Below are 12,652 nucleotides of genomic sequence, written 5' to 3' on the forward strand. Positions count from 1 at the left end.
GAAAAGGAATTTCCGGATACAGACAAACAATACAAATTTCAGTATGTAGGCCTGAGGCTCGAAACCCAACTTTGGGCCTGAAGACCCACGTCGGCTACGAAACAGAAACTAGAACAGCGCTTCCCGCACCCAGTGGCGAGATACTGACCGCACGCACTAATAATTACGTCTCGCAGTATTGTCGCCCGGTTCACAAAATATATAGACGAAAGCAGAAGCCCCCATTTTGTCGCCGATATCCCAAAGCCTTCAGCCAGTGGTTTGTTCCGATTAGTTGAGATGCTTACGTGGCATTAGGTAACATTCGTGGCATCTTAGAAAGTATTTCTTTCTCGGAGGAACGTGTTGTATTTCGGAGCTGGCTTTAGTGCAGCTTTTAAACGAGCATCTTGTTCGGTCTTTTTGGTACATACTATAAGTGTTCAGTTACTTTCCAGAAAGTTACAAATTTCCTAGTGGAGATGCTAACGGAATCCCCCCGTTTTTCCGAACTAAGATTTTTTTAAAGAATAAGAGGACAACCAATTGCAAAAATAACTTTTTACATATCAGAATTCAGCATGCAAACCTTGCTGACGATCACAATTCGCGTGTTTTTAGAAGAAACACGGGTCCCCTCTACTTCGTACTGCCGTAGGAAAAGTGCGACACACTGGCTTGTACCCAGAAAATTTGTCCGGAATTGAGTTATTCAGTGGAAGGGCACGAGAACAAGCGTATGGTTGTTGCCACTGTAATCGCAGGTGTCTGTTGCGTGTTAAAGTTCCTGCAGTATCTGGAGGCCGTGAGGTATTCCCATATCTTTGCTGTGTCCAAAGCCACGTCCGGCCTTGGCCCAAATGCTGATTATGCTTCTGTAACATTCTAATGTCAGAAGTTTTTTTGGTCTGGCTGGTGTCTGGTTTTAAAAGTTTCTACTCCTGGCTCGTTGTACGTACTAACCAGTTCCACACGTTAACACTTTGCGTCATCCTCAAGTAAGCTACTATACTGACAGGCCACGCACTTTCATATTCCATAAGCCCTTTCTCAAGAAAGTTCAATGCCAACAGCCCAACAAATATAGAATTTCTTCCTTCATGCTGACCGATGTTTTCATGAATAAATGGGGAGGAAGTTTGAGTAAACACTAGGGCCAATCAAGATTACCATAAAGAGCGCCAATAAATATTTGAGTCAGCGTGAGGAGAACACGAGACTAAAAAATCCTCTTTGCAGAGCTCCATCTACGTAACTCGTAGAACAGCAATGTGCCACAAGAACAGCTGCCGCAAAACAAGACATCAGGACGCTTGTATACCATTTTTGACGAGCAGCGCGATGTCATCAGCGTACTTTGAATTGTTCTAACGGGTAGCCCCTGTAAAATAATAAAGAAACCTAAAGTCGCCTATGGGCATCCGCATACGCTCATAAGCGGAGCGTTTCCAAGTGATTATCTTTATATCACCCGAAGCACTTCTTTATGTCAGGATGAAGAAGTGTGGCAGAGTGTCTAATTACTTGACAGTGTCCACAAAACTTACAAAAGCGCGAAATACTGATGGTGAAGCATTCAAGAAAACTCGCTTCAAGACGTTCAGCATCTTGAACCCTCGAATCCATATGGTGCTTCCGGCAGAGATTTCAAGGACTCAGAGGACCATATCATCTCTGAACATTGCCTTTGGTGTGGTGGTGCAGAGGTTTGTTTCTTCCAAAAATAACGTAACTGCCGAAGGGTGACTGCGTTAGATGAGGACCACATTGTCTTGGTATTGTGCGGGGCGTCCAATCCAAATAGCTTGCGCAAAAGACTTTCGGGTTAGGCTTATGTCTTGAGCTCTACGCGTGGTTATCAGATGAGCAAAGAAATAGGTTTATAACCCTAATGACACCTTAAATCTGTGTGTTTCAACACAAATCCTGTAGTAGTTATTTTACACATAAATACTTCCATATACTTCTGTGCTAAATCACACAGTGCATACCGGGTACAAGTTTGAAAATACAATGTGGTCATTGGCTAATTTCAAAAATGTTTGTTGGTTACAAATAAACACGTTCATGTTGAAAATTGCAAGCTCCTTCGTAATCTCTAATCCGCTGTGTTTTCAGATATTTCTAGTTTTCTCTTCTTCGTGTTTTGGAGCCCCACTTGAATATATTATATGAATCAGCCTTTACACCAAAGAAGTTTACCTCTGCCAAACAAAAAGATTGAGACGACTGCTGAGCACTCCTTCTGGATTCTGAATGCCCAAGCTCGGCTCTCCATCTTAATGCTGTAGACGCATTTTCTCCCCTCGACTTGTAGAAATCCATTCCAACTTTGTTGGTGGACCCCATTCGAATGGCGATCTGCCGTAATTCTTTCGTATGGCTGCGATCTCTATGTTTTGCCATGCACCGCAGCTCGTTAATGCCGCCCTGTAATGGGAGAGTTAACAACTGATAGTGAATTTCGCTGGTCGTTGTCCCCCTACCCTACCAATAACCGGTTCTTGGCACCCTATACCGCCGGGAATAGGGGTTGCAACGCGCCCCTGCTCTTACACTCAACGTCAACGCTACCGTGAGCGGTACGTGGATCAGCTGCCCACATCCGAGCTCTTGTACCAGCGACGACTGGGGGAGTAAGCTCGCACAGGAAGTCGGAACCTACAGCAGTTGCAATAAGGTTGCTTTTCTCGGTGCGCAGGCCTGAAGAACCACCCGCTCACCAGTCAATGAAATATTTGTATGTTCCTTTTCTCTCCCTAGTTTGCTAGTCTGGTCGGAATGAACACCTCACGCAACTGCTGAGATGTGATGGTTCCGTTGAAAGACTTTGCAAGAAGGTTTTTAGAAGTGAAGCCCTTCAAGGGCTCGGGCTGTTGGCGTATCCTGTCGTCGTCATCGTAATTGAACCACGGTAGTAATGAAACACGGGACACTCGTTTTTCCAACAGCTCCCGCTACAACGTAACGCGTACTAAAAAAAGTGCATAACAGATGAAACCGCTTTCAAATAAATTAACATGATTTAAAGATTCGTGGAACGTTTTCTGTTCGCTTCAGCACTCCTCAAGCAAACGCCGAAGCTGTTTGTTGAGGGATTATTATATGTGGCACACTCAAAAACCCACCGGCTCTCATCGCAAGGCCTGATCCGGTCGGGTGTTCCGTCGAAGCAAGAAGAGCCATTCTTACTTGGTGCCTGGGCCTACTTGATCATCGAGGACGAGTTTCTAGGGCAATGCGTGGGCATTAACTGCACTCGCGTTGACCCCTGGCACATACCTCAAGCTGGGGCAGCTGGAGATTGCGAATTGCTTAAATCCGGTTCAATGCTAGAAAGGGTGCCACCACGTAGCAAGCGCGTGATTGCTCCTCTCTCCGGCGCTTCTCCGGTGCCGAATGAGCGCGAACCGTGAGGCAAGAGAGAGAGAGAAAACGCATTTAATGATAAAAGCGAGGTTAACCGAGCCATATCGCTTAGCATGCTACGCCATCTGAAAGAACGAAAACATGAGGGTCGGTGAACAAAGAAATAAGTAAATAGATAAACAAATGAACAAATAAAAATAAACAAAAAAATAAGTAAGTAAAGAAAGAAAGAACCAGGTGAGGCACACGAGTTTTCAAGCACATACACAGAGTTTGGAAGTTAAGTTAATCACAGCACTCGTTCATACGTACCATGCTTCGCCTCTCCTAAGGTTCGCGTTAGTTGATATGGCCGGGGAAATTTTTCGAACACGTGCTTTATGCGAGCAGGGGGGTGCACGCCTGCGTAATAAAATGCAAGTTGCTGTTAATGGGGAACTTGGGAACTTAGAAATTAGGAAGAAGAAATGGACGTGGGCAGGGCATGTAATGCGTAGGCAAAATAACCGTTGGTCATTAAGGGTAACAGAGTGGAACCCTAGAGAAGGAAAGCATAGCAGGAGGCGGCAGAAAGTTATATGGTCGGATGAGATCAAGAAGTTTGCTGGGAAAAATTAGTGACAGTTGGCACAGGACCGGGGTAATTAGAGAATAATGGGAGAGCTTTTTGCCCTACAGTGGGCGTAGATAGGCTGGTGATGATGATGGTGATGATGATGATGAAGCTCGCCGAACGAGCTATTTGCGCCTAAATATCGGGAACGTTCTTTTCAAAACCGTAAGAATTGTAGGACAAACAGGGGAAGTTACGATAGCGCACGTAAACATAGAGGTACCGATGCGTACTGCTGTTGGTACTGCGCGCACTACGCTTGCTTTAGCTGAGCAGGACTTCGGGACTTTGAGGTTGTCTCAGACGACACTAGCCGATTAATGTAAGCAACGGTGTCTTATGTGACCGTATTTGTCGAGCGAGCAGTCCCTTTCACAAAACGATTATTTTCTCCCTTAACAAAAACAAGCCAGGTTTAAACACTGCCAAAAACAAACCAATGGCCTAAAACAGCTTGCCATGGTATGGTGGCGCCATCTATGTTCATCACGGGTAAACGAGGCTTCCCAATCGACTGCACAGTGTTCGGTTCCGGTGATGTCATTGCATACCACGAAAACGCTCGATTTAGGGGGAAAATCGATATTTTTGCTTAAATAAATAATTTCTCAGCGAATAAAGCATCCTTGGCATTCGCACAAGCGCTGGGGGCATATAAAACACGAAATCTTTATAATAACACAAACTTGTACTTTGTCTTCATGGCTCCTTTAAGGGTGATAAATAGGAGATCGTGCGTTTTCCTTTAAATCTGGACCAAATTTTAAAAATTGACTTCACAACTGCACCATTTTTATTTTAAAACACAGTATTTCGCGTGAAGAAACAGTGAGTGTTATGGTGAATTCAAAGAATATAAAGCTATTGTTTCACACTTCGCTAATCATTCAGCTATGAACCGGTTCGCGAACCGGTTCAAGCTTTGGAACCGGTTCCCGAACCGGTTCGGCGTGTGATTTAGTCTAATTGAGACTGAACTGGAACGAAATAAATTTACCCGAACCCGAACCGTAACCTAAGCCGTAGCTTCTCTGGTTCGATACACTAATACTGTAGCAAAGACTACGGGACATTCCCTGACAGCGCCATTGCCGTGCATTATCGTGGATCATCATCACTGCCGTGCTTTTGGCACACCTCGTCTATCATCATCAGAAGGAGCTTGTGAAAAGAGGTTCAGCTGGCTCGGCATCACCCCTTGTCTACTGACTGCTTCCTCTGTGTTCCTGAGCCCCAACAAACCCCTTAACAGTTTGGTGGAGAGTGCGGAGTCCTTGTCCCCACCCTGGAACTTCGCAGCCGGACCAACCCTACGGCCATGCCTGACCCGCCCGTGGTTCCTCCGGCCCCAACCATCATCTGTTCTGGCGCGACCCGGCAACGGGATCCTGCCAAGTTCAGCGGAGCGGAAGACCAGGATGTCGAGGACTGGTTGTCGGCGTACGAACGCGTGAGCATGTACAACAGGTGGGATGATGTGATGAAATTCAACAACGTGGGCTTCTACTTAACTTTACTCGCCGAGACGTGGTTTAGTAACAACGTCGCCGATATAGACACCTGGTCCGAGTTGAAGACGCGCTTCTTGAGAGCTTTTGGCCGTCCCGCCGTGCGGAAACTGCTCGCAGAGCAAAGCTTGCGCACCCATGCGCAGAAAACTGGTGAAACGTTTACCAGTTACATCGAGGACGATCTGGACCTATGCAGGCGTGTCGATCAATCCATGGCCGAAGCTGATAAAATCAAGCACGTAATGAAAGGTATAGACAACGATGCCTTTCAGATGCTCTTGGCGAGGGACCCTCGTTCAGTTGCTGACGTAGTAAACCTCTGCCAGAGTTTCGACGAGCTTCGGCGGCAGCGAAGCCTCACGCGGCGGCCTTCAGCTCCTGACGACATTTTAGCAAGTTTGATTGGTGACCCCGAAAGCCCTTCCTTGTTGTCGCGCATAAAGGAAATTGTCTGTGAGGAAGTCGCTCGTCAGCTTTCTCTGCTGCCTTGCGTTGCCGAGACTCCGTCCCCTGTTGTGCCGACACTCAGGAGGGTGATTCAGGAGCACTTAGCTGAAGCCCTGCCGCGTACTGCCGTTGTGGATCCTCATCACATCACTGCGTTAACCGCGCCGATGACGCATGCAGAAACTGCCGCCCGGTCGCCTCCGGCGCCGATTATGACGTGTGCTGACACCATGGGAGTCCCTCCACGCCAGGACGCACCATCTTATCAGCGCCCGGTACCACCAATGACCCCATTTCCTCCAGTTCGGCCTCCTGCCCAGTTTAACAATGGCTGGCGAACGTGGGACAACCGCCCAATTTGTTTCCTTTGCCGTTATGCCGGGCATGTCGCGAAATATTGCCGCCGCATACCGCCAGCCACGGCTGTTCCCCGACCGCCGACTTATGGTTTGTCCAACAGGCCGCCAGTCCCCCACGACGTCTCCGATGGATATCACACCAGTCCCTCACCTGCTGACCACCACGCTTCTGGGAATCGTCGCTCGTCGTCTCCGCGTCGCCGCTCTATTTCTCCGATGCGTCGACGGCAACCCGCTTCCGAAGAGGAAAACTAGCAACCGCAGTTCCTGAGGCAAGAACTGCACTACGGTCGAACTCTTCAAGGCCTCGTTTTTCTCCCCTGAACGTTATTGACGTATTAGTAGAAGCCAGACCAACACAGGCGTTAGTCGATACAGGCGCTGCTGTGTCAGTGATTAGTGGAAACTTTTGTCGGACGATTAGAAAAGTGATGACGCCGTTGGGTGGCTTCTCGCTACGTACTGCGAGCGCGCAACATATTCAAGCCTTGGCGGCGTGCACAGCTCGTGTCACCATCCAAGGCCTCTTGTACATAATCGAACTTATCGTGCTGCCTTCGTGTTCCCATGACGTTATTCTGGGCTGGGACTTCCTCGCTCGCCACAATGCCGTCATTGACTGTGCGCGTGCGGAGGTTGAGTTTACTTCACAGTGTGACGTGTACAGTGACTAAGCGAACGCCGCTAAACTTGTCGTCAGCGAGGACACTACCATTCCGCCGCAGTGCTCCGTTTCCGTGCTGACGGAAACGGAGCACTGTCTGACGCCACTGTGCTCTTTACGCCATCTGTGCTCTTCAACCGCCGCAGGCGTCTTCCGCTGCCGTCCGCTCTCTTATCGAACCACGCTGGTGCTAGCCGCATGCTGTTTACAAATTTGTACTCCCATTTGTTATCTTTGCTGCAAGGTGAAACGCTCGGCTGGATTGAACCTGTCGATCATAATGCCGTAGTTGACGTGCCCGATGATCCCCCTCACCTTGATATTCTAGAGTTGAGCCCAGTGTCATCAGAAGACGCATCTAACTCCGACGTATTTAGTAAGGCCATCGACAACGACCTCGCCCCAACACAACTAGCTAAGCTGCTGGCACGTCTTCAATGATTTCGATCGTCTTTTGACAGCGTGAAACCCTCGCTCAGCCGAACATCAGCAGTGGAACACACCATAGACACTGGCTCGCACTCACCGCTACGACAACGACCCTATCGTGTTTCTCCGAAAGAGCGTCGCATTATTTATGTCCACGTGGATGACATGCTCCAACGCGACGTTATTCGGCCCTCAAACAGTCTCTGGGCGTCACCAGTCGTTCTAGTGACGAAGAAGGATGGATCTATACGCTTTTGCGTCGACTATCGCCGCCTCAACAAGATCACCAGGAAGGACGTCTACCCTCTACCGCGTATTGACGACGCACTTGACTGCCTACAGGGAGCTGAGTACATCTCGTCCCTCGATTTGCGTTCGGGATACTGGCAGGTGCCTATGGCAGAGGCTGATCGAAAAACACGGCATTTATAAAACCCGACCACGGAGCAAGAACAAAATAGGAGGGGAAACTGAGCTTCCTGGGGCAGCCTAATAACGTCACAAGCACTTGGTGAACGTCAAGTTTGCGGCATCTGGCGGCAAGCGAAGGAAGTGCGCGGTCATCGCCACGTCCGGCGCTTGTTCTGTTCGCGCTCGCCCAGTCCAACCCGGCCGGGCCGCCGAAACATTCCGTGGCCAAAGCAAGGGTGTGTGCGCTCTTCTGCGCTTCCGTTGCCTGAAGAGCCCGCCTTCGTGATTATTTTTCTGTCAAATTTAAACCGGCTGGTACGAGCGAATAAAACGGGCATTTTTTTAATGCGTAAACAATCTTGCGCGAACAGCAAGCCCGAAATACAAACCCGTAAACGCAAAAAAAAGTAAAACCTGCAAACGCACCTCCTTATCTCGCATGCGATGCGCTCGAAGCGAGTTTAGTGCACCGGCCAATTTAATGGTTTTGCGACAGTGCACTGAAAAGTGCCAGCATCACCGACGTTGCGGGACGATGACGCACGCGCGCGCTACGTCCCAGAGAGATAAACGCGCGTCCCGTGCCCGCTTCACAGAACAGGGACCGCGTCGCGCAGCAGCTCGAGCGCATAGCGATTCACGCCTTGTGGCGAATGCTGCAAACAACAGTATTGTTTTTAATACATTCAACCAGGTGCCGCTGTCAAATTGTTCGCCGCTGCAGCTGCGGAGCACCATAGGTCGCCGTGGTTATCATTCTGACATTATCTGGTCGCTCGATCGCGCCAGCCACACAGTGGAGGAGGCGGAAATTCTCGCCATAGCCCTTGCAGCAGCTCACCAATCCGAACCTAGTAGAATCACCAATATTTACACCGATTCGAAAAAAGCATGCATTCTTTTGGGCCAAAACACTAGCCATCCAAATGCGGTACCCCTTTTTTCGGCCGTCAAAGGACCAGTTAGGGTGTACTGGATGCCTGGGCACACTGGCATGTCGTGGAATGAAGGAGCTGACCTGCTCGCCCGCGAAACCCTTCTCCGGGCTCCCGACATCAGTGACCAAGTCCAGAACCCTAGTCCTCCTACCCTCACACTAAAGACCTACCTACCCGATAAGAGACGCCTGCCGTCACCTCATCCCAGACTGACCCGGCAGGAACAGGTTACCCTTCGTCAAGCCCAGACAAACACGCTTCTCACACCAGCTCTACTTCACCTGTACAGAAACCAAACCCACACACCCCTCCCAAAGTGTGCACGCTGTAAGGTACCGCAGGATCAAACCCACATCCTGTGGGTCTGCCCAGACACCAAGCCAATTAGGTCACATCACACTAGAGAGTGCCTGACTACTGCAACCAAGTTGGAGGAGCAGAGGAGCCTGGCGGACTTCATCTTGAAGGCCACCAGAAGCTGCCTGGAACGAGGCGGCTCTTAGCCTCCCCGCCACCCCCGTTTCCCCTTCCCTTTTGAAAGGAAATAAAGTATTACCTCTCTCTCTCTCTCTCCTATATATTCTTGCTCCGTGCACCCGACGGACTCTACGAGTTTAACGTCATGCCGTTCGGCCTTTGCAATGCACCTGCCACTTTCGAGCGCATGATGGACAACATTTTGCGCGGACTAAAATGGAAGATATGTCTCTGCTATTTGGACGACGTCGTAATTTTTTCCCCAGATTTCGACACCCATTTACGGCGCCTGGAGCAAGTTCTGATCTGTCTTGCCGGCGCAAAGCTACAACTAAACCTCAAAAAATGCCACTTTGCTGCACGGCAGTTAACTATACTGGGTCACGTTGTCTCGAAGGACGGTGTTATGCCCAACGCGTCTAAGATCAAGGCTGTTGCTGAGTTCCCCAAGCCGACCTCTATGAAGGCACTGCGAAGCTTCCTAGGCCTTTGCTCCTACTTTCGACGATTCGTCCGCACCTTTGCCACCATTGTTGCGCCATTGACGCAGCTACTCAGTAACGCTTCCACAAACTCTCCGCGTGGACCTTTGAATGTGAAAAGGCATTCGTGACGTTGCGGCGACTTTTTACGTCACCTTTTATTCTCCGACATTTCGACCCTGACGCGCGTACGGAGGTCCACACTGATGCCAGCGGGGTCGGCTATGGCGCTGTACTGGCCCGGCGAAAGTCAGGCTTTGATGAATACGTCGTTGCCTACGCCAGCCGCACCCTTACCTGAGCCGAATCCAACTATTCCGTGACAGAGAAGGAGTGCTTTGCCCTTGTTTGGGCGCTGGACAAGTTCCGGCCCTATTTGTACGGTCGCCCTTTCGACGTGGTCACAGACCACCACGCACTTTGTTGGCTGTCCACACTAAAAGATCCGTCAGGGCTCCAGGATTACGACAGATCCGTCTGCGGCTCCAGGAGTACGACATAAGGGTTGTATATCGATCCGGCCGCAAACACTCCGGTGCGGATGCCCTCTCCCATTCTCCAATGTCAGTGTCCCACGACTACGCGTGCCTCCGTGCTGACGACGCTGACATGTCACCACTTTCTTTCTCAGACATCCGAACAGAGCAGCGAAAAGACCCCTGGGTTGTTTCCCTCATCTCTTTGCTTTCTGGCACGTCACCCGCTCACGGATCTCGGGCTCTGAGCAGGCAAGCTTCGCACTTCACGATTCGCGACGAATTGCTGTATCGCCGCAACTACGACACCTAAGGACGGAAGTGGCTGCTTGTCATTCCTCGTCATCTGCGCATCGACATTTGTGACACTCTTCATGCCGATCCCACCTGTGGCCATGCAGGGGTGCTCAAAACATACCAGCGTATCCGCCTGCGCTATTATTGGCGAGGCATGTATAACTTTGTGCGCAAGTACATCCGATCATGTGCTACCTGCCAACGCCGCAAGTCACCGCCGTCACGTTCTATTGGTCCGCTGCAGCCCCTTCCTTGCCCGGCGAAACCATTTGACCGAGTAGGCATTGACCTGTACGGGCCTTTGCCCTAAACAGCCACCGGGAATCGTTGGGTCATTGTTGCGGTCGACCATCTCACGCGCTACGCTGAAACCGCTGCACTACCTACCGCCACAGCACGAGACGACGCCTCCTTTCTATTACGTCGCTCCATATTGCGCCACGGAGCGCCTCGAGAACTCCTAAGTGACCGAGGACGTGTCTTCTTATCCGATGTTGTCGCGAAGCTCCCCACTGAGTGCCGTATTATCCACCGCACACCAACTGCGTACCACCCGCAGACTAATGGCCTCACTGAGCGTTTTAATCGAACTCTTGGAGACATGCTGTCCATGTACGTCTCCTCCGACCACTATGACTCCTATGCGACGTACGCATGTGACTCCGACCTATGTGACGTACGCATACAATACGGTCATACAGGCTACAGCCGGCTTCTCCCCTTTCTACCTACTCTACGGACGAGAACCATCGTGCACTCTCTACACCGTGCTTCCTTATAGTCCGGATGTCTCGGAGTGCACCCCAGCATCAGAAGCCGCCAAAGACGCGGAAGAGTGCCGACAACTCGCGAAAACCTTCACAGCTGAAGACCATTGGCGGCAAAAATCTCGCCACGACGACACAGCTGTGGCACCAACTTATTCGCCGGGGTCATTGGTTTGGCTATGGATTCCTTCGACCACCCCGGGATTGTCTACGAAGTTTCTCGCCAAGTATCATGGCCCCTACCGCGTCTTGGAGCGTACGTCACCAGTAAACTACATCGTTGAGCCTATGGCCCTCTCTACGGACCTCCGCCGCCGTGGGCGTGAGACTATCCACGTGCAGCGCTTAAAACCCTATCACGAACCTCTGGTTTCCTCTGGTCAGTAATTCGCCGCCAGGATGGCGTCTTCTTCCACGGGGGGAAATTGTAGCGAAGACTACGGGACATTCCCTGACAGCGCCATTGCCGTGCATTATCGTGGATCATCATCACTGCCGTGCTTTTGGCACACCTCATCTATCATGATCAGACGGAGCTTGTGAAGAAGAGGTTCAGCTGGCTCGGCATCACCCCTTGTCTTCTGACTTCTTCTTCGGTGTTCCTGAGCACCAATAAACCCTTTAACAATACATATATTCCTTTGTCTTGAATTTTAATACCTTCCCGTGCCGCAACAAAAATTCTGTGGAAAGATGTAACTATTCGTAAATTATTGCAATTGACGGCATACTCAGAAACTACATGATTAAAACACGTCTCTTGCTACATAATTCAACCACTCCCATAAGAGTATCTCGGTAAGAAAACATAAAACTTAGCCAATGCATTGCCTAACCCAGCACTGTCCCCATGAAATATTTGCAGCGAAGTTTTTTCCTGTTTAAAATGTACTGGCAACGGCCAGGTATTCTTTTGTTGACCGATAAGCAACTAACGCTTTTAAATTTATTCCACTATGTGTGGTCAAACGAAATTGTTATGGGCTACAGAATACTGGACCCTACAAAAAGGGGAAACCTCCGCCGGGAAAGGAAAGCAACAGTGCCGGAGGAGAGTTATGGCAAAGACCGACGAAGGTTTGGAGAAAGGGCGGTGAAGTGCGCGACAGAAGTGCTTGGAGTACTAGTTTACAAGTACTCATAACAGGTACTCATACAACTATCATAACATGTACGTTATGAACCGTCTTCAGAAGCGGTAGAACAGAAGTGAACTATTGAATTAGAAGTGAAGTCAATCGGCAATGAAGAGCGAGCGGATCCATGCTTGAGGTTGCTGCCCCTGTGGCGATTCAAGTTGTGATGGGCGGGGTAGCAAAGTTCAACAGTGATATTTCAACAGCAGGGCAACAGTATATGGACCTTCACGGGATGTTACGGCATTGGCGAAATTTACGGGGTGTTAAGCCGACCCATTGCCTTACATTCGCATG

The 12,652-nt window shown here is 49.9% G+C and overlaps 1 protein-coding gene across 1 annotated transcript in view; it reads left to right on the forward strand.

Moving 5' to 3' along the window:
- Positions 1-12,652, forward strand: part of LOC144163940 (uncharacterized) — a 77,275-nt gene that overhangs the window by 33,594 nt on the left and 31,029 nt on the right. The gene's annotated exons all lie outside the window — the stretch shown is intronic.

Source organism: Haemaphysalis longicornis, unplaced genomic scaffold (genome assembly GCF_048455015.1).
Source record: "Haemaphysalis longicornis isolate Haplotype H1 unplaced genomic scaffold, Haemaphysalis longicornis Haplotype H1 scaffold_13, whole genome shotgun sequence".
In the NCBI taxonomy this organism is placed as follows: Eukaryota; Metazoa; Arthropoda; class Arachnida; order Ixodida; family Ixodidae; genus Haemaphysalis; species Haemaphysalis longicornis.